Raw genomic sequence first — 27,315 nt, forward strand, 5'->3', positions numbered from 1 at the left:
CGCTCATAAATGATTCCCTAAGTTGGAAATACCTGCATGTGAATTATTAAAAGAGCCAATAAACCATGTTAATGCATATCCACATCTATCTTAATAAGCTATTTCTAAACAGCCCATTTAAAAGACATTATCTTGTCATTAATACCATACTTTTTTTAACAGTAGCCATGATTATAATAAAAGATGTGCATTTACTTAATATTGTAGTCTTGCCGAGTTATATGTGGATTTTATTTAAAAACTTGAATAGTTGTGGAGAACAAAGCACAGTTTATAAAAAAATGAAAGCTGACATACTGTGTATGATGTTGTCCGTCACTAGCATTAACAAATCTTTATTTTCTGCATCTCTAACCTAGTTTTTCTTTACTTGTTCTTGCTGTAAATTTTCAACTTCATTTAGCAGACCAAGCTGTCCAGCAATTGTGGCAGTTGAGAAAAGCCATTTAACAATGGTCAGCTTTTTTCCATTTATGTGAAACCGTTATCCCAAACAGATAAAAAAAAAAAAAAAGCTGCAGTAAATGCTTAAAATGAGTTAATGATTTAGTGGATTTGGGTTTTAATTTGTTAGTCACTTACGTAAAGGCCGTCTCTACTAATCCATCTAACACTACCCTCTCCAGATAATTCCGCTGTTCATGGTTGTCTTCAATCTCCACCAAAGATCAAGGAGCCACCCTAAGACAAAAAGTGTATTTTTGGATTGATCAATAGTTTAAAATAAAGGGGAAAAAAAGAACTGAAAAGAAAAGAAAAACGAATACAGCCACATCTCAGAATTGGTACGCTGCAATATATAAAATTTTTGCAGGACATCTTGTTCTATGCAAATGTCTTTGGGAAATGAAAATATAGAAATTCCTGCATAACCACAACAGCTAAATCCCAGGCCATTTGGCCATTTTAACAGAAAAACCTCCATCACTTAATACTGCTACATTTTGCCCGCTCGGATTTGTTTCCTGCACATTCCTATTTGCCAGTAATGCAGCTCATCTTAATGATAAGCTAATAAGAATGTGATGGGCAGTGCCGGGACAAGGCCATCTATCGCCCAGGGCAAAGATGACATACTGCATACCCACCACTCCCCAACCCCCGAAAGGAAAGAGCATAAATTCCCTTTACAAGATAAAATTCCGCCCCCCCCCCCCCCGAAAAAAGGCTGCCCTTCTCCCAGTATGGACCCTCCCAACTCAAGTCCTCTCAATTCCAAAACACACCCCCTCCTAGCGCATCATGAGTATTAACAACCTCCCATCCCCCTTCGTAACACAAATCTCCCTCATAATTTCCCCTCCTAGCATAAATCCCCTCCCCTCTCCCAAATCACCCCTACTAGAATCCCCCATGCTAGCATGGATCCTCTTCACCCCATCCCCCGGTACAAATCTCCCCCCGGATCACCCATCCTGGCACACACCCCACAATGCTCCCTCTTAAAACAATTCTTACCCCCTTCTGCCCCCCAAATTCACCCTACCAGCTCAAATCATCTCTCCCCAATTCCCCCAGCACAAATCCCCCCTCCCCCTCTTCCAGCACAAATCCCCCCTGAATTTCCCCTCCTAAAACAAATCTTACCCCGTCACCCCCCCATTTCTCTTCCCAGCATAAATCGCCTCCCCCCAGAACAAATCCCCCCTTGCAACACAAATTCCCCAAAATCGCTGCTCCTAGAACAACACCTACTCGTCTCACCCCATTATTTCCCATCCCAGCATGAATTTTCACTTCCCCACTTCTAGCACAATTCCCCTCCAATTCCCCCCACCTAGCACTAACCCTCTTCTCAATTACCCTCTTAGTACACTCTCATCTCCAGCAAAAATCTCTCTTACCCCATGCACCTAGTACAGTTCTTCCCTCCTTGCAAGTCACAGAGCTCAGATGCAGCTTGGAAGAAGGCTGTGATAGGTCCTTCCTCCCAGGCTGCTCCTCATCTTGACAGCCTAATAGCGAAGGAGGACAGGACTGAAGCAGACTTCATTTGACAAGCTGGAGGAGAGAGATGCCACTACTGCAGGAGTAAAGGATCATGGCTTGGTGACCCAACTGGCTGTCAGATCGGGAATTTACAGTGTTTGTTTACTCACACCCTACCCACATTGTTTGCTGGGAGGAGATGGGGAGTTTAAACAAACTGCACAATCCCGATCTGACAGTTCCGATAAAGAAGCTCTGCAGTGGCAGAATGAGGAGCTGAATGGGACAGAGAGAACATCCTGCTCCTCCTCCCAGCTCTCTCTTCCTCCGAGGATTTGGCTTGTCATCTCCCGCAAAAGGCTGGCAGGAGTAGTGATGCTGCTGTCACTACTCCTGTCAGCTAGTAGCATCAGGAACCCTCCGCATGGTGCCCCCCCCCCACATGATAGCAGCGTTGAGGACAGCCATCCCTCCTACCCACCCCTTGTCCTGGCCCTAGTGAGGGGGGCTTAGCGGCAAGTTCTGACATTACCTGAAAATAGATCCAATTGCAATTCAGACATTTAGAGGCAACTGCAGCTATGGGCAGATGTGGCACATGCAACAGTTCCATGCTACTGAAAGAGTATATTCAAAGAAAGGAATGTCAGTCTTAGGTTTTATTAAATTGCTTAATGGAGGCTCCATGCACACTGGCTTAAAAAAACGTTGCTTCTACGTTGTTCTGCCCGTAGAAGCAACACAGTATTATCCATGAACATTAGGACGTTAAGAGGCATATTTTGAGATTAACATTTAGAGGCAGAAAAAAAAAAACCCTTCTGGTTTGCATTTCTGATTGAAGCTTGGAGGCAGAAAAAAAAAATAAAACTCTCCTAACCTCGTCTAAACTTTGTACAAAAAATTCTCTATATAAGCCTTTTTTTACTCCCGAGAGAACAGACGTTTTTTTCAGCCCAGTTTGCATGGAGCCTTAAAGTGTAAAACATTTCCACTTAGCATGTCTTTTTTTACTATCCCTAGCACCTGAAAAATGTATCTGAATGAACCCAGCTGTACCATAAGGGTTAATTTACTAAAACTGGAGAGTGCAAAATCTGGTGCAGCTGTGCATGGTAGCCAATCAGCTTCTAACTTCAGCTTGTTCAATTAAGTTTTAACAAAACACCTGGAAGGCGATTGATTTCTGTACAGAGCTGCACCAGGTTTTGCACGCTTTGATTTTAGCAAATCAACTTGATATTTAATATGCTAATTGAACATTCACCTTGTAAAGTAAACATTCTGTACACATTTAGAAAATCCTGACCAGTAAATATGAAGTTGCTATTCTTTGGCAAATTAAAACACTACTGGGTGGATTAAATAAAGCAGTTTCAACATATTTTTGGTAGCATGACACATTTAAAATGGCCTTCTCCTAGTTCAGAAAACCTTCCAAACAGTCTCACCAAGCTTTTTTTTTAACAGGTGCAGGTAGTTGTCATTACCACTGCTTTTAGAATCTTCCACTATGGCTGCAATAGATACTGAAAGAATTCACCAATTCCCCCCCCCCCCCCCCCGATGGGGCGCTTCCCTGTGATTTTACACAACTGGAGCCCAGCGGTGGGTACTATGGACTCGACGTCTGCCGGTGATGATTAGACAGGACACAGGCATATTGGCAATCTGCCTATATAAACAAGACAGATTGTCGTTCTGTCAGAGGGGAAAGGTTTCTGCAAAGCAAGAACACAGATCTTTGCCTTTCCCTAGTCAAAGCATGTCCCCCTGATATTAACCCCTTCCCTGCCAGTGTCATTGGTACAGAGACAGTGCATAGTTTTTAGCACTGATCAGTGTATTGGTGTCACTGGTCCCCAAAAAGTGTTACATGTCACTTAGTGTCTGATTTGTCTGCCCCAATATTGCAGTTCTGCTATAAGTCGCTGTTCACTGCCATTACAAGTAAATAATAAAAATAATAAAAAAAGAAATAAAAATATCCCATAGTTTGTAGACGCTTTAACTTTTGCGCAAACCAATCAATATACACATATTGGGATTTTTTTTTACCAAAAATATGTAGCAGAATGGGGAAATTAGATTTTCTAAATGTTTTAATTGGGTATGTTTTAAAAGAGAAAGGAAAAAAAAAATTCCAGTATTTTTGTTTATAGCACAAAAAACAAAAACTGCAGAGGTGATCAGATACCACCTAAAGAAAGCTCTATTTGTGGGAAAAAAAGGACAATATTTATTTGGGGACAGTGTCGCACGACCGCACAATTGTCATTTAGATTGCCATATCTGAAAAAATGGCCTGGTCAGGAAGGGGTGTAAACCTTCCAGAGCTGAAGTGGTTAAACTTTTATTTTTGGTTGGCATTTTTTTTTTTTATCAGAAAATCTGAACCAGGTTAAAGTTTCTTTCCCATGCTGCACTGTAAACCGTTGTTCAAAATAACTGCTTCTGAACTACAAGGAAGGTAGATAAAAGTGTTAATTAGGTGTATTAAGTAGTTTCAACAACTCCTCATTATAATACAGTATCATGCCTTAATTAGCCTGTAATACATACAGTAAAATCTTGGTTTGAGACTAACTTGGCTTGAGAGCTTTTGCAAGAAAAGCTATTTTTTTTATCAATTTTGACTTGGTATACAAGCGATGTCTTGATATACAAGTAGTGTCATTTCACAACTGAGTATAAAAGAGACGAGAGGCGCCGTAGCAATATGGTTACATTTAATGAAGGTACAACATTTAGCAACTTACATGGTTGATGACTAAAAGAGGCTCATCTAAGTATGCAGGCATCCGGGGACAAGCTGTCCACATAAACCATCCTCTGTACTGCCACCGACATCATCTATTCCATGCGGTCACTCTATTGCAGGGTAGTCTTCCCGATCATGATTGCAGACTTATAGCGGCGAGAGACGGCTTTGCGAGGTTGGTCTATGTGGACAGCTTTACCGCAGATGCCTGCATACTTAGATTTATCTCTTTTAACCATCAACCATGTGAGTTGCTAAATGTTGAACCTTCATTAAATGGAACCATTGCTAAATATAGAGGCGCCCCTCTTCTCTTTTATACTTTGTAGCTCCTTCTGGATTTTGCATCTAATCCCCTATATGGAGGCTGCCATTTGTGGATGGACATTTTATGGTTAGACAACCTATCACATTGCTATAATATTTTTATATGGATTATAAACTGAAACATCCATGAATAAATGGTTGTGGAACACATCATCTGAGTTTCCATTATCTCTTGTGAGGAAATTTGCTTTGATATACAAGTGCTTTGGATTGCAAGTATGTTTCCAGAATATGCTCGCAATCCAAGGTTTTACTGTACTTTTTTTCATACAAGAATAACGATCTTGATACTTCTGTGCAAAAGTTGTGCAGTTTAATTCCCTTTTATATCTCCACAGGCTTATGCACGTTCTCTTTTGCCTATTTAAATTGAAAAGTAGAATTAGACTTGAGTTCCATTTATTCTAAAGGAGAAACAGGTAATTATCTTGCTACACTGCTTGGATAAGAATATCTAAGCCCAAAAGATTTGTTTTTGTCTTCTTGAATAGACTATGAAAAACAAACCTACCACACATGGTGACACATAACAGCATCCGACACAGGGTAGCTCTTAGGATTGTGTCCTCGCTAACACATCCTGTCACCTTTTTAGCTTTCAATTGTCCTTTCTTTGTAGGGGGTGTCATGAAAACTATTATTAATAATAAATTGTCTTTGCAAACATAAGATATTGAAGCTCCTCTTATGCAAATAAACCTTTAGGTTATCTTGGATTCAAGTTGTGCTTCTGCTGTAAAGTGCTGTGCTTTTCTTTTCAGCAGTATCAACATCTACAATTTAAGTTGTAGTCTAAAAGTCAGCTTAAACTTGAATAGTGTGTTTAATAATTAAGCACAAGCAAGATAAGTAGGACGTTCTTATAATATAGACATTACATTAAGCCATCTGGTCTAGAGTACATCCATTAGGGAAGATTTTATCAAGCTTTTTTTTTTTTAAATGATTAAAATTCAGTTTAACCTGTGTTTTAATTGATTAGAATTCGACTATGAGAAAAATAAAACAATTGTACTAATTAATGCAGCCTTTCTCAACCTTTTCAACAAAGAGGAACCCTTGAAATAGTTCTCCAGTCTCGGGGAACCCCTGCTAAAAATGATAAATCTACAACTCATGATACATTAGTGTGATGGTCAGTGAGAAGAATGGTCCTTACACCTGTGGTCATTGGGAAGAATTACCTCCTTATAGATAGCTAAAAAAATCAATGGTATCGGTGGGAACTTATCCAAGAGGCAGAAATGGCCCGATGCTGAAGGAACCCTTAGCAACCTCTAGAGGAACCCTAGGGTTCCACGGAACCCAGGTCGAGAATCACTGAATTAATGCATTCTATCAATAATGTTAACACAGCAGATTTGTTTTTGCGATAGAGTATATAGGCGAAGGTCCTGCACTTAGGTTATCTAAAGCAGCTAGCATAAATTGCTGGTAACAATTGGCAGAAATATAGGAAAGAAATGCAGTGCTTAAAAGTTCAGTCATGAAACAGTCCACAATCACAAGGATCTCCCGGAGTATATAACGGTAAATAAACGTTCCTAAATGTAAAAGTCCATAAGTCCTAGGGGACACTCAAGGTGTATAAAGAAATATTGTAGGTGAAACTATACTCCTCCACCAACACCATAGCACACCAGGCCTCTTACCCTAAGGTATGGACCATTTGATTATTGGAGGCCATACAAGCATTCCAAAACTCCTTGGCTTGTCTTTAATCATCAATAATGACATCCAAATTGGTCCTGTTAGCCCCTCTGGGACAATCTCTGGACAGGTCACATATGTCAAAATGAAAACAGACATCACCTCATCATGTAGTATATCAAAGATTGCTCAAAGGTTTATTTAAAATAAATCAAGAATACTCACATTTAAATGGATAAAACAAGTGTGTCAAAAAGCATAAACCTTGAATAGTAGTTGTGGGCTATTGGCGCTATCTCAAACCCTATATTACCTTTTATCTTCCCTACAGACTCTGTGCAAACCAAATATGTGTTTGCTATAATGTCCCAATTTTTGTGTTTGTGTCCAACAGATTGCACAACTACTATTCAATTTTTAAACATAACCTGGTTAGCAGATTGTGTTCTTAGGGATGCAGCAACCTCATAGCGATTAATTTAAATAGGTCCAACTTTCATATATGTATTTTGTATATTGTTATATTTCATAAGAACTGAAATTAATAATACATTATTAACAGAGCCTGGGGGAGGCACAAGCATTCACATATATCGCTGTTTGACTGTGACCTACTCCATAAGCGCGGCCGTCCTTGTACAAAAAGCATAAACCTGAATGGTTTCCAACCAACAAGATGGCTGCAGTCGGCATGTTTTGCGACGTGATGTCTAAAAGCCAAGCTCCATCCTACGCATTTTGTCCAATAAGAATGTCATTAGGGGCACTGTGCTAATTTTGTTTTTCCAGCATGGGCATTGCATCTGTCATACAGGTCCCTGTAATGGGCCATTTGCTGTTTGGAAGTTTAAAGGGTCAGTTACAACTTTAGCAATTCACCCCCTTTTTCTATCCCTCGTTCATTGGGAGATGTGGCCGCACCTACTCAACAGGCACACATCTGAACAAGTTCAGGCACTGTGCTATTCCTTTGCATAGTGTAAAATAAATAAGTGGTATAGACATGGTTGGGTCTAAGTCAGGGCTTGACAAAACCCGGGCGCCAGGTCGCATTTGCGACTAGAATTTGCGACCTGGCGCCTGGGGCAGCACAGCTGGGGGTATGCTGTCTTTGCGGCCCCCCCGGCGCGATCGCGTCGGGCCGCGCCGCCGGCGGCCGGTAATTGAGCCCCCGACTTTGAGGCCTTCTACGATCCTATGGTTCCTTCTGGAATCTGGTGCCCTCTTGTGGTGGCCGTTGGAATTACAACCAGCAATGCTAATGGATACAATGCTAATTCCCCTGCCTGCCAGCCTATCTTCCTTCCCTTTACTCAGAACCCCTAAACATTATATATATATTTTATTCTAACACCCTAGAGAATAAAATGGTGGTCGTTGCAATACTGTCTGTCACACCGTATTTGCACAGCGGACTTACAAGCGCACGTTTTTGGGGAAAATGTATTTAATAAAAAAAAAAATAAGACAACAGTAAAGTTAGCCCAATTTTTTTTTATATTGTGAAAGATAATGTTACGTCGAGTAAATCGATACCCAACATGTCATGCTTCAAAATTGCGCCCGCTCATGGAATGGAGACAAACTTTTACCCTTTAAAATCTCCATAGGCGACGTTTAAAAAATTCTACAGGTTGCACTTTTTAAGTTACAGAGGAGGTCTGGGGCTAGAATTATTGCTCTCACTCTACCGATCGCAGCGATACCGCACATGTGTGGTTTGAACACCGCTTTCATATATGCGTTCGCTTCTGCACGCAAGCTTGGCGGGACAGGGCGCGTTTAAAAAATGTTTATTTTATTATTTTAACTTTTATTTTTATTTTTTTCACTGTTCTTTAAAAAAAAAAAAAATTGTGTCACTTTTATTCCTATTACAAGGAATGTAAAAATCCCTTGTAATAGAAAAAAGCATGACAGGTCCTCTTGTATATGAGATCTGGGGTCAGAGAGACCTCACATCTCATATTTACACTAAAATGCAATTAAAAAAAAAAATTGTCATTTGAAAAAAAAAATAATAATAAAAAATGTCCCTCTAAGAGCTATGGGCAATGACTTGGAGACAGGTGAGGGGCTTTGGGCTATCTTCCCCTCACTCGACTCCATGTCAGGCCAGGGACAGGTCCAGATCGCCGTCACGGACCTGGCTCCTAACTTTTTTAGCTGGCTCCTAGATTCCAAGCAAATTTGTCAACCCCTGGTCTAAGTGTTGGTGTTCGGGGGGGCTGTGCCCCCTCTCCCCCCCTTTTTTACCTCTGACTCCCCTTCATCAATGGAAGCTGTTCCCATTGGGCTTCTTCTTGCATTCCTGTATTGCACACAGCCTTAGCACAGGCACTACAGCTCATGTCCGCCTCTTCCCCTCCTCTCACACAGAACACACCTCAGACTGATTCTTTTACAGACAGTCTATATCTGCAAACTGCTATGCTACACAGCCATTTTTATTTGTGCACTTCACAGGTCAGATCAGAACTGCAGCAAAGCAGGCAGCTGCACAGTGTGCAGATAGAGGTTGTCTGAATGAGAGTCGATGTGGGGTGTGGAGATGGAGGGAGGAGGAGGAGGGGGATAGCAGACAGCACAGAGACAATATCAATCAGGAGAGGAACGGAGGTGGATCCCAACAAGATTGTAGATATAAAAATCCACAGGAGATTGTAGCCCCTCCCACAGGTATTTACCATGATTTTAACAGAAAATGTACACTTCTCAAAGTGCTGGAAATATCTTATGTACTGTATTAGGAGGGAATAGGATGAAGCTAACCATACTTCTCTTGTAGCACACCTGCCAGATTATATTTTTTCATTTTTGCTATTTATGTACAATTGAGGAAAAGGCCCTTACTTTCTGCACCTGAGATGCAACACAAAGTTTACGGAAATCACTCAAAGTGAAGGCAATTTCTAAATAGCTGTCTCTAGAACAATTTCCCCTATTTGAAGATTCCCTCCTGCCTGTTATAGGACAGCGCTATCATTTTGGATTTTCCCTCACTTTTTTTTAGTGACAATGGTCACAAAGTAGATCCTTATTTTTTCCACTTCTTTTAACATGTCAAACTGTCCAGCAAATGTGGCAGTTACAGAGATTGAGAAAAACCATATAACACTGATAGGGGTACTTTGAATGGTCAAAATGTATTCAGTGGTTTAAAGTACCCCTTTTTCAAAACATAGAATATGTTGCTATAACTGTGTAAAAAGTGTTAGCTGGAGTTGTCCTCTAAATATTTTGTTTCCTTCTTAGGCCCCTTTCACACTGGGGTGTTTTCAGGCGCTACAGCGCTAAAAATAGTACCTGTATAGCTCCTGAAAGAATCTGGCCCCTTTCACTCCAATGTGAAAGCCGGAGGGCTTTCACACTGGAGCAGTGCGCTAGCAGGACGGTGAAAAAAGTCCTGCTAGCCACATCTTTGAAGCGGTGAAGGAGCTCCTAAACCGCTCCTACCCATTGAAATCAATGGGGCAGCGCGGCTATACCGCCAGCAAAGCGCCGCTGCAGCGGCGCTTTGCGGGCAGTTTTAACCCTTTTTTAAACCGCTCCGCTAGTGGCCGCATACCGGCGCTAAAATGACGGTAAAGCGGCGCTAAAAATAGCGCCGCTTTACTACTGACGCTGCTCCCACCCCAGTGTAAAAGGGGCCTTAAAGTCCTTTTAAAAAGCCCCAACAGACTACCCTGTCCACATGGCGCCAATGGTCCAAATTTTCAGAACAATTCAAATCCATCAAAACTCTATCAATCATCCCGAATTCCTTGTGAAGAATAGCTGGTTATTAAGGAGTGGGCTGGAAAGCTGGCCGCCGTGTCCTTAGCAACCAATTACTTTTTTAAAATTTATTTTTCATTGCTGACATTCTTTTGTTTACATTTAGCTGTCAGTGAAGAAACCCTCTGACAGCTGATGAGTCATTGGTTGTTAAGGACATGGTGGCTGGCTTCCCTGCCTGCTCCTTAACAACCATATATCCTCACACAGAATGTGGATAGTTTGATACATTTTCAACTGATTCACATTCAAATCATTCTTAAAATTTGGAATTCATTTGAAAATGAATAAACAAAATGAAACCAAATGAATAAACAAAACAAAATGTGTTACTATTATCATTTGGAAATTTGGATACTTCCGAACCTCCAACTAAAAATTTGTCCGAATTTAGAATTGGGCTGAAACAAATTGCACATGTCTAATGGCAGGCTCATTGCCAAGAAAAAAAATGCATACAGGTCCGCAACTGATGTCTTTCAGCAGATGCTGAAGGCAGTCACTTCTGTAAGCTACATGCATTCCCCACCTAGGGTTTATTAAAACTTTTGATTGGCACTAGATCAGATCTATTCACATTGTGCCCACCAGAGATGCAAGCAAAATAAAAAATAAAAAGCAATTAACAGAGCTATACTATAATTAAATTAATCTTGTGTATATTTTTAACAGTTGTCCACCCACATTTAATGCAACAGTTTTTGGCAGTCTAGTTCTTGGGTAATAAGCCAGATTTTGAATAGAGTCATTTACAGGTTATGTTTTTTTTTCTCAGGAAGGCTAACATAGGCCCACATAGCAGATAACAAAAAGTGTGTGAAGGCTTTTGAAATGCTTTTTTTCTTTCTTTAAAGGGGTTCTAAAGTCTCCAGATTTTTCACCTTAATGCGCTCTTAGCATTAAGGTGAAAAACTTTCTGTGCTGCAGCTTCCCCAGAGTCCCCCTTTTTCCTACCTCAGCCCGTTGGTTCCAGTGATGTGCACGGGCCCAGCAACTCCAGTCACTGTCTCTGGTTCTCATTGGATAGATTTATAGCAGCAGGAGCCATTGGCTCCCGCTGCTGTCAATCAAATCCAGTGACATGGAAGTGGGGGCCGATTCCTTCTGTCTGTGTCAATTAACGCCTCGGACTCGTGAGTGCACCCGCACGGGTGCCCCCAGGGAAAGCATATGTCCTTGGGGGGTACCCCATGAAGAGGAAGAACTAGGAATGCCACCGGGGCTCCCCAGAAGAGGAGGACAGGGGCTGTTCTGCTGTGGTTAGTTTACCTTTACCAAAACTGCTTATGCAAATAAGGGGCAATTGTAGATAAAAATAAACAAACTGTGCAGCTTTGACCAACGTTAAATGATATCCTTGATATAGGTGTAGGCCAGTTACATACCTCCCGAAGCCTGGTTAGAAAACTGCTAGTGATGGCATCATTCCATCCTGCCTTGTTGCTGTGAAGTTGCTGAGACTCTCATGATTAAAACCCCTTCACATGCTCTCTCTCTCTGCCCTGTCATGCCACGTACACACAATCAGAATTTTGGCCAGCAAAAGACTGATGAGAGCTTTTCATCGGAAAATACAACCGTTTGTAGACTCCATCGGAATTTAGCTGGACAAATTCCCGCCAGCAAAAATTTTAGAGCATGTTCTCATTTTTTCCAATGGAAAAAGTTTCTATTGGGAATTCCGACACGCAAAATTCCTACACATGCTCAGAAACAATTTGATGCATGCTCGGAAGCATTGAACTTTTTTCTTGGCTCATCGTGGTGTTGTATGTCACCGCATTCTTGACGGTTGGAATTTGGTGTGACCGTGTGTAGGCAAGACAGCTTGAGTGGAATTCCATTGGGAAAACCATCAGAGCTTTTTCCGACCATAATTCTGTGTGGTACGCAACATCACAGTAGCTCTGAGCTCAACAATGCTGCGACAAAGGTGATAGTAGACCACACATGGTGTTGGCAGGATGGGATGACGCCATCTCTAGAAGTTTTCCAACCAGGCTTCAGGAAGTATGTAAATGATGACTTTTTGGCCAATCTATGTGAGGTATGTGGATGGCCTAGACCTATAGTAAGAGCATTATCCAACTTTAGTCAAAACTGCACCTTAAATGCTAAGCTAGCTAACTTTTGATAAGGTACAAATAGCAAGCAACAGAGTAATTATACAGCTTGTCACGCAAGTATACCGTCTGTAAATAAGCAAAGTAGCAGTTGTGCTTAGGCTACCTGTTGTGCCTCGTTACAGTTTTACCATCTGAACCGCCTGCAGTCACTCATTAGCTTCAAACTGGCCTATCCTTTACCAAGAATGACATTGCTGTTTTTGTTTATCCCTAGAAATAAATCAGATTTTGCTGGTGCTGTTAATTGATGACTGATTATGCTGACACCTTGCATCACAATTAACGCTGTAACTGTCACGTTGACTTTACTGTTGATGTGTGTTAATAAAATGAGACTCTTTTCTGGTACTTTCGGTTTGCTGTCCACTAGCGATTCAAGTCACAAGCGAGATAATGATCTTATCCGGGTTCTCCTTTATACTGTAATCCATTAAAAGCAGAGCTAAATCATTATGTCACCAGTTCACTTGACATGCCTATATTCCACACATAAGCTCTACCGGGGATTAATTACAATAGAAAGAGTCTAGTAGGGAATAGAAATCTGTATTTTAAGCCATTCCTACACTAGATGACATAGCTGCTAACTGAAAAACAACTTGTTTACTAATATTTAAGATGAACTCCAGGAAAACAGCTAATTACTCATATTAAATAAATATAAGGGCCTATGTCAATGGGCATTTGCAATAATTCCTATCTCCACTATTGTTGAGAAAAAAACATTCCCCTCTGGGTGATCTATATACATTACAAGGATTTTAACAAACTTTGTTTCAAATTCATACTTTTTGTTATTCTTAAGAAATCACTGTTTGTTCCTCTGTGACCCTGTGCTCCATGAGTCCAATGGGAGTGATTTCATAATTATCAACCAGCTGCTGCACCTGCAGGGCTCCAATGAGGAAAACCGCTGGGTTTGCATCTGTTTAGATGTGATTTCTTATTGTGAGTACCCTACCAAAATATATTTGTTGCAGGGGATGCCAAAAATCTGACTTGTAACTTAGTGTAGACTTCTGGGAAAATTAGTGTGCCAATCACACAATCAGGAAATTATGTTTCTGGGGGGGCGGTGTTCTGTACACATTCTGAACGACCACAACATACAGGGATATACAATGTAATAATGACATATAATCACACACATAGGTTGGACTTGATGGACTTGTGTCTTTTTTGTGCCAATCAGTGCCCATTAGGATGGTACTCTGCGTCCATCAATGATGCCTGCCAGTGCCTCCTGATCAGTGCTGCCTATCAGTGCCATCTATCAGTGCCACCTTTCAGTGGCTGCTATAAGTGGCCATGAGTGCCACCTATCAGTGCCACCTATGATTGCCCATCAGTGCCGTTTATGAGTGCCCATCAGTTCCACCTATCAGTGCCCATCTGTGCTGCATATAAGTGCCTCGTTAACAGTGCCCATCAGTGCCATCTCATCATTGAAATCAGTATTGCCTCATCAGTGCCCGTCAGTGCAGCCTCATCAATGCTCATCAGTGAAGGAGAAAACGTACTTATTTACAACGTTTTGTAACAGAAACTATAAGAAAAACTTTTTTTATTTTCAAAATGTTCAGCCTTTTTTTATTTGTAGTGCAAAAAAATAAAATCCCCAGTTGTGATAAAATACCACCAAAAGAAAGCTCTATTTGTGGGGAAGATAAATGATAAAAAAAAAAAAAAAAGACAAACATTTTGTTTGGGTACAGCGTTACATGACTGTGCAATTTTCATTCAAATTGTGACAGCGCTGACAGCTGAACATTGGCCTGGGCATAAAGGGGGAAAGTAGCCTGTATTGAAGTGGTTAAAGGAGTTGTATGAAGATAAAAAAAAACTTCTGTGGGCAGCAGCCCCCCCCCCAATACTTACCTGAACCCCATCTCTATCCAGCGATGTCCATGACTGCCTCGGCCTTCCTCATTGCAGGGAAACACAGGAGCAGTACCATTGGCTCTCACTGCTATCAATCAAAGTCAGTCATCCAATCAGGAGAGAGAGGGGGCCCGAACCACAGCTTTGTGTCTGAATGGACACACAGAGCTGCAGCTTGCCTCGGGTGCCATCATAGCAGGCTTCTTTCTGTGGGGGCACTTAAAGGGAGGGAGGGGCCAGGAGAGCCAAAAGAGGGACCCTAGAAGAGGAGGATCTGGGCTCCTCTGTGCAAAACAAACTGCACAGGGCAGGTAAGCATAAGACCCCTTTCACACTGGGGCGCTTTCAGGTGCTACAGAGCTAAAAACAGTGCCTGCAAAGAGCCCTGAATGAGCCACTCCTCACACTCCAGCGTGAAAGCCCAGAGGACTTTCACACTGGAGCGGTGCTCTGGCAGGATGGTAAAAAAAGCCCTGTTAGCGGCATCTTTGGAGCGGTGAAGGAGCAGTGTGTATACCACTCCTTCAACGTTCCTGCCCTTTGAAATGAATGGGGAAGCGTGGCTATACCGCCGGAAAAGTGCCACTACAGCAGAACTTTGCAGTGGTTTTAACCCTTTCTCGGCCGCTAGCAGGGGGTAAAACCGCCCCGCTAGCGGCCGAATATCTCTGCCGTTAGGGTCTGAGGGCCGTACAGCATATACCAACGGGTCGCATGTGGCCCTCAGGTTGCAGGTTGGGCATCAGGGGCATAAATCATTCCAAACTACAATTTTATTTGAGTTTAGAAAAATGTGTTGCTTTACAATGCCGGTGCACTGCATGCTTCTTTTGTTTCATTTCACAAAAGAGAATGTGGAACTGCTTGCCTTTTCAGGAACACTATTTAAGCCCTTTTCATTATTCTTTATCATAAGAAGACTGATAACCTGACTTTATGTTGATGTTAACGTAAAGGTCTGCTTTTAGCTAAACATATATATAAAAAAAAAACAAGTCTCTAGACAATTGTTTCCTTTTAAGTGTGTCAGCGTGTGCATGTGCTGGTCTGATGCTGAAATAAGCTAAGTGACAATACAGACCTGGAGGTATTGCTTTCCTGTGTGATCGGTCACAGAATTTCCCAGGAGGGCTTATTTTTCTGCTTCGTGAAGACAGCTTCTCAGAGAGAAAAACTTAGTAATGGGATTATTGGTTAAGTCTACTATACAGTGAATTGAAATCATGCTAGATTGAGGGCCAACAAAATACAGAAAATCTGACATAATATACATCAGGTTTCAACAGTGTTTTTTCATTTTATTTACCTAAAATATAACAAATCTAAGCCCTTGTACACGGTCGGAGAATCCGTCAGAATGTGTCCTATCGGACTGTGTCGTCGGATAATCCGACTGTGTGTGGTATGCATCGGACTGATTCCGTCGGAATATCCGTCGGACCCAATTTTCCAACTTGTTGGAAATATTTCCCGACCAACTGGTTCGATCGGACATACTCCGATCATGTGTAGAGAATTTTGATCGGACCAAGTGCCACGCATGCTCAGATCAAATTCCTACATCAAAGCTATTGGCTACTAGCGTGAACGTAGTCCCGTCGTAACGAAATATCGTCATCACGTTCTGAATGATCGTTTTTTTCGACAACTTAGTCCGACCGTGTGTATGCAACAGTTTCGGACAAGATCCGACGGACATATTTTTCCCTGGTTTTCGATTAACTATTTATAAAATTGTCGCCTTTTAGCAATATTAGTGAAAATTACAGCCATTGGTAAATATATATAGCGCAGATGTCTATTTTTCAGGCTAATATCAGTTTCGGTGATGGTGTTTGCAGGTACTGAAAATGACTTAAAAATACTTAAAATGTACTTTATATGCATATATCCCTATTGATTAGCTTCTCGTTGTACAAGTCGCTGCATGGGTTATATATACAGCAGGCTGATTACGGGCACAGTGTGAAGTCATGCAAATAATTAATTTCTCCAAATCCCTTTAAATTTACATAACATTCATTTGAAATTGTATCAGCCTGAGGCCTGAATACTAACTATCAAAGCCAAGTCTTGGGTGTTTTTAAAAAAAAAAAAAACAAGTGATGTACAGGTTATTAATCAACCTATGCTTATATATTATTTATTTATTTCAACCATTCTTGATTGTAATAAATAAATAATATAGAGCTGACAGTTTATCTACAGTACTTTCAAGAGAGTATTGAACATGAAGTAGCTGACAATGTAAAGTCCCTACCACACTTATACACATGCACTGTAGGACCAGAACCTACATATACTGTAGATAGGAAACCATATAAACACCATGAAATTTGTTACACTGTTAGGGTGAAAAACAAAATACAGGTCATATAGAGCTGCACAATTCTGGCTAAAATGAGAATCACTATTTTTTTTTTTTAGCTTAGAATAAAGATCACGATTCTCTGACGATTCTCGTAGCGTAACATCATCTTTCACATTATACAAAAAAATTGGGATAACTTTACTGTTTAGTTTTTTTTTTTTAATTCATCCAAGTGTATTTTTTCCCAAAAAATAGCATTTGAAAGACTGCTGCGCAAATACAGTGTGACTTAAAACATTGCAACAACTGCCATTTTATTCTCTAGGGTCTCTGCTAAAAATAATATTTATAATGTTTGGGGGGTCCTAAGTTATTTTCTAGCAGAAAATACAAATTTTTACTTCTAAGCAACATGTGTCATAAAACCACTTGTCTACAGGGCACTTACACCCCCTTCCTGCCCTTTCAGCGCTGTCGCATTTTGAATGACAATTGCGTGGTCGTGTTACATTGTACCCAAACAAATGTATTTATTATTTTCTTCACACAAATAGAGCTTTTTTTTTGGTGGCATTTCATCACTGCTGGGTTTGTTATTTTTTACCAAAAAAAAGACCAAAAATGTTGAAAAAAAAATGTTTTTTACTTTTCTTCCGTCAGTAAATTGTGTAAGTAAGTCATTTTTCGCCTTCACTGATGTGCACTGATGAGGCGGCACTGATAGGCTGAACTGGTGATGAGGTGGCACTTATGGGCACTGATGAGGCAGCACTTATGGGCACTGATTAGGTGGCACTAATATACCGCAATTATGGGCACTAATAGGTGGCACTGATATGCGGCACTGATGAGCACTGATAGGCGGTACTGATGGAGACTGTTAGGTGGCACTGGTGGGCACTGACAGGTGGCATGGACAGGCGGTACTGATGGGCACTAATGGTCATTGATGGGTGGCATTGTTGGGTGACACTGATGGGCATTACTGATGGGCATTGATTGACAGAAGTGATGGGCATTGATGGGCAGCACTGAAAGGTGGCACTGATTGCCAGCACTGACTGACATCGCTAATGGACACTGATTGGTGGCACTTGTGGGCAGTGGTGAGCACTGATTGCTGCCACTGGTGGGCACTGATTGCTGGCATTGGTGGGCAATGGTAGGCACTGATTTGTGACTCTATATTGCTATATTGTATGATATATTGATGATCAGTGCCCGGATAACATTCTTATATGTCCCCTCTGTCAGTGTGAGGCGAGGAGAGCCGATTACTGGCATCTCCGTGTTTACATGTGGCTCACAAACAAATGGTGCTTTTTATCCTTGGGTTCAGTTGGACGTGGAATGCCAAAGTAGTATGGCACATTGGCACTGTTTCTGAGGCAGTGGGTGCCTGGTGGGGGGAGCTGGCGTTGGCCCTGTGATCATCTTGAAGGGACCCATAAGCCAGTTGGGGACATGCAAGGGTTTGAAATTCAGGAAATTGAAGAGATCATCCAACTTTGTCCCATGATGTCACTGCCCAACCTTTCTACGTTGTCCAATCAGAAAATGTTTTGCATTTACTGAAAAAATGCAAAGCATTCTCTGAATGTCACCAGTGCTGATCGGCCGACCTCCTGTGTTCAGAATGGTATATGCATGGTTACATTGGTCCAAGCTGGACCAATGTGACTATATTAAAATGCCATACCTGGAATTAATCTATATAATATATAAAACATTTGGAGTTTTATATTGTAGGCCTGTAATTCTTAGGAATAACTCACCTAAATCTGCCCAAATAAGAGTCTAGTAGACATCCCGGGTATGATAAAGTTGAAACACAAAACCTTAAATTATAATATAAATAAATAATACATAATTATAACAAATAATAATATAATAAAAAAATGTATTCAATAATGTGATGAAATCAAAAACACTGACATTTTTTCAATTGCAGAATTGTCGCTGTCATCACTTTCAGTGTTTGATGACGGATTTAAAAAACACTATCTCTCAATTCTGCTAGTAATTCTAATTTACTATCGCTGTTTTCTAGCTGGTCTAAAACCGCTTTTAACTTCTGGGCAGAAAGAACAGTATATAATATAAAACTGCATGCAGGACACTGGAAAAAGCACTAGGGACAAAAGGGATGTGAAATAATGTGATACAGTAATGTAGTCTGTAAGATTACAATGTACTGTATGTGCAATGTGTTTTTCACTTTCTGAATTTGGCTCCGGGCTCCATCCCTGTGCGTCGCAGGGAAAGGAGCCCGGCACTGTGATAGATTGAGCGGAGGACGACCTGCACACACAGTGGGGAGACATCGCAGGATCCTGGGGACAAGGTAAGTAACTTTGCCTGGATCCTGCAATGCAATCCCGAGTGAGGCTCAGGGTTACTGCTTTTGGTAGTGAAAACACTCGGGATTATCGCTAGGGAGGTTAAAGAGTTAGTCCAATTTTGTTGCTAAAAGATCCCCTCTGGGTGATTAATGTACATTGCAAGGTTTTTAACCACTTGACCTCTGGAAGAGTTACCCCCCCCCCCCCTCATGACCAGGCCATATTTTATATGATATGGCACTGTGGTTCCTTAACTGACAATTGCGTGATCATGCAACGCTGTACCGAAATAAAATTGGTGTCATTTCTTTTTCCACTGCGTTTTTTTATTTTTTGTGCTTTAGGCTGGGTTCACACTGCTGCGGGGGGAGATCCGGATGTGATTTGTGGTGCGATAGATAGTATGATAGTATAGATAGTATGGCTGAATTCGCATCGCTCCCGCAGCAAACTCGCACGGGACCCTTTTTTTGGTCCGCAACAGAATCGGATCGCATGGGGGTTCACACCATGCGATCCGATTCCTGTGCGAGTCGGCAGATCGCACTGCGATATGCGGACGGATCTGGGGGTGTCATTAACATATCATTGACACTCCCAGCCGTCCGCATAGGGCAGTGTGAACTGCCGACGGGAGTAATGCGATGCGGGAAAACGCCGCGGATTTGCGGGGTTCCCGCATCGCAGCGGTGTGAACCCGGCCTTAAACAAAAAAGACCCACAATTTTGAAAAATAAAAACAAAAACAAAAAAACTATATTTTTTGCTTTCTGTTGTAAAACATCCAATAAAAAAAATAAAAAAATGTAAATTTGTTGAAAAACATTTAGGCAAATATGTATTCTGCTACATGTTTTTGGTAAACAAAATCCCTATAAACATATATTGATTGGTTTATGTGAATGTTATAGCGCAGGGATCACCAAACTACGGTCCTCCAGCTGTTGCAGAACTACATATCCTGTGAGGCATTGTAAAACTCTGACATTCACATACATTCCCGGCATCCGCAGATCAGCTTCTGCTGTGAAGAGTCACCCAAGAAGCAGCCTGCCAGCGGCGCGCATGCCCCCTCCAGGCAGAAGTGTAGAATCCTGTATATATATATATATGATCCTGCGTAGAGCTACCATCCTGTAGCAGTAAAACTGCAAAACTGCTACAGGGTGGTCAGCAAGTGGTTAAACTTTGTTGCATCGTCTTCCTTGTTTGTGCTCTAATGGAATGGCTATTTTTGACATCATTTCTTTTGCATGACTGATTCTGAATGGGAGTAACTTTTTCATTTTGGATCAGTTGATATGATTTCAGGGTTCTAATGAGGAGAGTGGCAGGGTCTGCATTCCTTTATAAGTGATTAACACTTTTGGAGAATCTCATCAAAAATGAAAATCTGACTTGAATCTTAGGGCTTGACTTACTAAAGGCAAATAATCTGTGCACTGCACGTGCAGTTGCTCTAGAGCTGAGGGGAACATGCAAGGAAAAAAAAAAAGAATTTTTGCTTATACGTGATTGGATGATAGAAATCAGCAGAGCTTCCCCTCATATCTAGTGCAACTGCACTTGCAGTTCACAGTAAAGTTGTCTTCAGTAAATCAACCTCAACGTGTAGACTTCTGGGAAAATCAGTGAGCAAATCACACAAGCAGGAAATTACATCTCTGGGGGCTTTCCATACACAAACCATGTACAGAATGCCTCTAGGTTGCCATATTGCATTGGATTTTACAGAAAGTTTCAATGTTGCTGTTTGAAAAGGAAAGGGTTTTTGTTATAGCAAAAAATTACAATAAAGGCTTTTGTCGCAATTGTATATGCTATATTATTATTTGTCATATTTTTTCCCACAAAAGTGGGGTTACCCTTTAGATTTCCTTTAGAAACATGTCAATCATTCTGAATTTTCACCCGTTTTCCATTTTGCAGTACCTGTTGTATTCTTTCTTCTCTCCAACAATGAAAGCTTTCCTTTGCTTCTAAATGTTTAATTTCCCTTTTCTTTATTATGTTTTTTTTTTTTACCAGTATTTTTATCAGTTTTGATCAGTAAGCCACATGGGTTCTGTTTTTATATTTTTAAACTTATTGGACTTGTGAATGCATTTTATAATGTTTACATAAAGTCAGTTTGAAACACTCCTTGTAATGTTATATGCTTTTTTTTTTCTTGTCAAACATATTTCCTCCCATTTTATGTTTAAAAGAACAGCTGTTGGGATTGAGAGATTGTATTTTGCCTTTACAGTATATGTTTTATTTTTTTTAATTGTACAGTAGAGCCCAATGTGCAACGTATCACAGCACACCACAACACACATACCATGCATTTTGCATAGTCACAAAAGGGTCATGCATATGTTTTTCATTTGATATGTTTAGATTTTTAGAATGAAGGTACTAAAAGTAGAAAAATGCATATATCACAGGTCCTCAGGTTCAGATTCTGCTTTTGCAAGCAGTACAGCAGTGACATCACCAGGTCTCACTCCAAATCTGGTGAGGATAGCAGTCAGACACTGCAACACATGCAATTATGAGGCTGTGGGCACAGAAGTGCCAAGGCACACTCCGATATCAGAAAGTGTACTGACACTTTTTTTTTGAGGAATTCAAGACAAAAAGTAAAATTTTTAGGGGACTGCTTAGGCATAGTTAACATCTCTTGATGTAACCTATTAGATAGGAAATCTTCCCTTTTTGAGGTCCACTTAAATAACAGAAATGATACATTACTTTCCATCCTCTTTTTAAAAATCTTTTTTAAGCTGTAATTTGTGTGGTTGTAAGAACTACATTTACTATAATAGCGAGGACAAGTATTATATCTAAATCTTTAGAAAAAACTGCTACAGGCATTCCCCACTTTTAAGTACACAATGGGGTTTATTTACTAAAGCTGGGAAGTGTAAAATCAAGCTCACTTCTGCATAGGAATAAATGAGCACCCAGGTTTTATTACCAAAGCTTAATTGAACAAGCTGGGGTTAGAAGCTCATTGGTGCCGGCCCTGAAGGCTCTACCTACCTAGTTGGGAAATACATAATATCACTGGAAGGTTAATACAATTGCAAAACGCAGGGAACAGTACGAACGGGATAACAACCTGGGAAACCCCCTAGTAGTGGGTAAACGGATTGTTATAGCTGAAGCGCGCAGGTGGTCTTTAAATATAGGCCCCCGCCTCGCAAAAGAAGCTGCGAAGATATAACAAGACAAAGGGGTTATAAGAAGACTATCAAACTGGGGAGACGACCACGGGAGATAAAAAAAAAAAAAAAACACCATGAGCAGAACCGCAAAACAAACCGTTAAGGGAGGCGGCTCTAAGACCCCAAAAAATAAACGTACTGAAAGCACTATAAAACAATATATGAACCAAGGAGCTAGCCCGAAGGGCGAAGGGAAGGATAAGCAGACCTCTAACCCGGAGGAGAGCAGCGGGATGGATAAAAAAACAGAGGGAACTTCAGATCAATCTAGAGAGGAATTGACAACCGAGAGCGAACTAGAATTAAGTAAATGGGAAGATCAAAGACCGGATGACAACGGGTTAACAAAAGAAGTGATGAGGGAGATGCTCTCAAAAGTGGAGAATGCCATAAAATCAGAGATAAGTATGTTACGAAGCGACCTGGGACATTTATTGATAAGAGTCGAGGCCGTAGAAGAAAAAATCAATATACAAGCCCAGGAGCTCAACAAAGCGCAGGAACAAGCCAAAGTTACACGTCGAAACCAGAGGAGAATTCTTTATCGACTCGAAGACCAAGAGAATAGAATCAGAAGACAAAATTTGAGAGTAAGATCTGTCCCAGAAAATAAGAGAGAAGAGCTAAAGGAGATCATAGAAGATATATTCCGACCAATAATAGATAGAGGACAAGAAGCATTCCCCAAGATTGAGAGGGCGCACCGGGTTGGGAAGAAAAGGCCAGACGAGATAGGAAGGTCGCGGGACATTATTGTTAGATTTGAACACTATGAAGACAAGGCAGAGATCTGGAGAAAATTAAGGGGGAAAACCCCACTAAAATACGCTGAAAAAGAAATACAAATTTTCCCAGACCTAGCGCCTGAGACTTTGGCTAGAAAGCGCCTTTTAAAACCACTGCTGGAACAGTTGAGAGCACAGAACATCAGATACAGCTGGGGGTTCCCAGCATGTCTGTTAGCATTTAAAGATGGAAGAACTGCTAAACTGAGTTTCCCAGAGGAATTAGGGGATTTTTGTGAAAAAATGGAAATTCAAACTCCAACCCTTCCAGGTTGGCTGGATGAGATGGATGTAATACTATGAGAGCACAGTCGTAATACAAGGAGGGGTGGGGGGGGGGGGGGAGATTGTTTGGGTGTAATGGCTCGATGGAGGACGGGTCCAATATCCCCCCTCTTTCTTTGGGAATACACCTAAGGAGGGCGGATGTTGAGGCCATAGGTAGAATCCCACCTTAGAACACCAAAGACTTGGAAATGGCCAAAGAACGTAGGCCTATTGACAAGTCAAGGGGCGATCAGTGGCTAAAAGGAGGGGGGTGGGTGGGTTGGGGGGGAGGGGGGGGGGTGGTGGGGCGGGATTAAGGGGGATGAGGGGGGTAAGGGGACATGTCAGTAGTAAAATCCTCCAGGAAAAAGAAAGTAATCCAGTCAAAAAGATAAGATATGGATAACAAAAAAAAGGATTTAAATTTTATGTCTTACAACGTTAAGGGGCTCAACACTGCAAAAAAGAGGCACAAAATTTTGGCGGAACTGACACACTATCAGGCGGATGTGATCTTTTTGCAAGAGACACACATTCCACATACGTCTAAGATCAGGCTCCATTCTAAAGACTATCCAAGCTGGTATTATGGGGATACGATTACTAACAGAGCGAGGGGAGTTGCAATAGGGTTCGGGAAAAATACCAGTTTTTTAGTTGAGGGAAGAGAAACAGACCCAGAAGGAAGATATCTATTTTTGAAAGGAAAACTGGGCAATACAACCTATACATTGGCCAATATTTACTCCCCAAATAAAAACCCCATAACATATTTGAGAAGAACTTTAGCTAAATTACAGGAATTCAAATGTGGATATGTGGTGTTGATGGGAGACCTGAATTTCTGTTTGAACCCTGAAATGGACAGTACATCCCATGCACGGGGAGGGAGCAAGGTCCAATTGAAAAAGATTATTCAAGATTTGAATAAGAATCAACTAGTTGATGTTTGGAGAGCACAACATCCTAAAAAATTGGATTATACGTTCTTTTCTCCTGTGCATGGGACGTACTCCAGGATTGATTATATCCTGGTGGAACATCGAGTCCTTGAAACAGTTTTGGAAACAAGCATAGAAATAATAACACAATCAGACCACGCTCCAATAAAAATGAAGATACAGATCCCTGGGTATAGTAAACCAGCCACCAGGTGGCGGTTAAATGACGAATTAATCCGAGATAAAGAAGGTGGTGAAGTAGTAGGAAGAGAATTAGTAAAGTATTTTTCCATAAACGATACCGAGGGCATCTCGGGGCAAGTCCTCTGGGATGCCCACAAGGCTTATATCCGTGGGATCCTGATCGCTAGAGGCACACAGAAAAAAAAAGAACGGGCTGAAAGAACCAATAAACTAAGTGAGGAAATTCGCAAGATAGAACAACAACACAAACTCGGGATCGCGGATAAGAAGGTATACCAAAAATTACTAACTAAAAGGGAAGAACTACAAGGGCTAAGAGAACAAGAAACAAAAAAATACTTTAATCAACTAAGGAAAATAAGTTACCAAGATGGGAACAAACCCACAAAATACCTGGCTAATAGACTCCAAAAGAAAAAAGCTATTAACTATATAGAGAAAATTCAAACAGAGCATGGGGACTTGGTGCATACGTCAAAGGAGGTCGGAGAAACATTCAAAAAATACTATGCGAGATTATACGCTATAAAAAATAAGAAGCCCGAAAAAGGGGGGGATATAAACAAAATAGACAGATACCTTAATAACGCGAGACTCCCCCAGATAGGGGAAATAGATCAAGAGAAGTTAGAAAGCCCCATAACGGTTTCTGAAATAAATAACGCACTGGCAGAGTCAGCATTAGGGAAGAGCCCAGGACCTGACGGATTAACAATCTACTATTATAAAAGGTTCAAGGAAATTCTGGTACCGGAACTTTGTCGGTATATGAATGGAATTGGAGAAAAATATGATATAAGTAGAGAGGCAGTGTTTGCTTCTATTACTGTCATATTAAAGGAAGGGAAAGACAAGACCAAGTGTGCCAGTTATAGACCAATCTCACTCTTAAATGTAGATACTAAACTATTTGCAAAGGTACTAGCAAATAGAATGAAGACAGTAATGAACTTCCTGGTACACCCTGACCAGGTGGGGTTTGTGCCCGGCCGCGAGGGAAAAGATAATGGGGTTAGAACCTTATTATTGCTATCTCAAAGGGAGAAGACGGAACCCCCGGCTTTACTATTGTCAACAGATGCCCAAAAAGCTTTCGATAGGGTGGACTGGGGATTTATGTTTCAGACAATAGGAAAAATGGGTATTGGCCCAAGGATGGTCAAGTGGATTAAAACCTTGTATCAACATCCCACTGCGACTGTAAACATCAATGGGTTGCCCTCCCCTCCCTTTGAGATGGAAAATGGAACTAGACAGGGCTGTCCGCTCTCGCCCCTTCTTTTCGTGCTCTCATTGGAACCTCTACTCTCGACGATCAGAAATAACCCAGAAATAACGGGAATTATGGCGGGACAGGAGGAGCACAAACTTGCTGCATATGCAGATGATGTGCTATTTTACATCAGCAACCCCCAAAGTTCATTAATAAAAGTTATAGAGGCCCTTGACGAATATGGTAAAATATCAAATTTTAAGATAAATCAAACAAAATCGGAAATCCTTAATATAAACGTTAGCAAACAGGAAGAACAAATAATTCAGGGAAAATGTAGATTTAAGTGGGCAAAAGAACTGAAATACTTAGGAATAAAACTAGCACGAACGCTGGATAAGATGTTCCACTTGAATTACATCCCATTATTAAATGAAATTAAAGCGGAACTTAGGAAGGTAGCTAATGGATCCATTTCCTGGCTTGGCCGAATAAATGTATTTAAAATGTTCATCCTCCCCAAAATATTATATAAATTTCAGATGTTGCCAATCAATATACCCTCCAGTTATTTTTTAAGATTAAATTCGCTAATGAGCAAATATATATGGAATAATAAAAAACCTAGGATCTCCCACAGGGTATTAAAACAGGAGAAAAGGAAAGGGGGGCTGGCAGTTCCGGATTTGTACCACTATTACCAAGCAATCTTATTGTCTAGAATAGTCGAATGGGTAAGGGGGAAAAGGTATGAAAAAAGGTGGGTGAATCTTGAATGTATATATAGCAAGGCACGACTCGGGGAGATAGTGTGGAGTCCCCCAAAATATAGGGCACTGGATATAGCTACAAATGAGTTGACACGGATGGCACTTAAGACGTGGGATGGGGCATATAAAAGATTAAATGGACACTATAACTCACCGATGATAGTTTTAAGGGAGAATGAGTATTTTCCCCCAGGTAAAAGAGAGATAGCGGGGAACTGGATAAAAAAAGAAGGGGCACTATTAAATGATATAATCAGAAATGGGAAATTAATTTCACTTGAAGAATTAGTACGCACCGGATTTATGGTGAATGATAGATGGCGATATCTCCAACTGGCTCACTTTATACAAAGATTGCCCCAGCCACCTAGAGTGGATAATGAATTTACGGGGTTAGAGAAACTCTGTAAGGCAGTTCAGAGTAAAGGTATAATATCAAGGCTATACAAACTGTTGATATTGGCCAGCCAGAGGGAGATACCGCCTTACATAAAAAAATGGGAGCACGAATTAGGGTCACAAATAAATCAAGAGATGATAAATAAAATACTGAAAATAACACATAGCTCGGCAATAGACAACAAGACCGCCGAGATGAATTACAAACTCATCTCGCGGTGGTACAACACACCAGATAAAATGGTGAAATACCAACAAGGAAGAACGGCGGAGTGCTGGCGGGGGTGTAAAGCCATAGGAACAATGACACACATATGGTGGGGTTGCGCAAAAATTAAGACATATTGGGAGGAGATCCTTCAAAGGATAAAGGAAATAACCCAAACAACTATAAAACTGGACCCCTGGATAGTGCTTTTT

General features: G+C 41.0%; 1 protein-coding gene across 1 annotated transcript in view; it reads left to right on the top strand.

Moving 5' to 3' along the window:
• Positions 1-27,315, top strand: part of GABRA2 (gamma-aminobutyric acid type A receptor subunit alpha2) — a 261,837-nt gene that overhangs the window by 60,432 nt on the left and 174,090 nt on the right. The gene's annotated exons all lie outside the window — the stretch shown is intronic.

The sequence above is a fragment of the Lithobates pipiens genome, unplaced genomic scaffold (assembly GCF_037356315.1).
Source record: "Lithobates pipiens isolate NorthernLeopardFrog02 unplaced genomic scaffold, aLitPip1_a1.2 Scaffold_13, whole genome shotgun sequence".
In the NCBI taxonomy this organism is placed as follows: domain Eukaryota; kingdom Metazoa; phylum Chordata; class Amphibia; order Anura; family Ranidae; genus Lithobates; species Lithobates pipiens.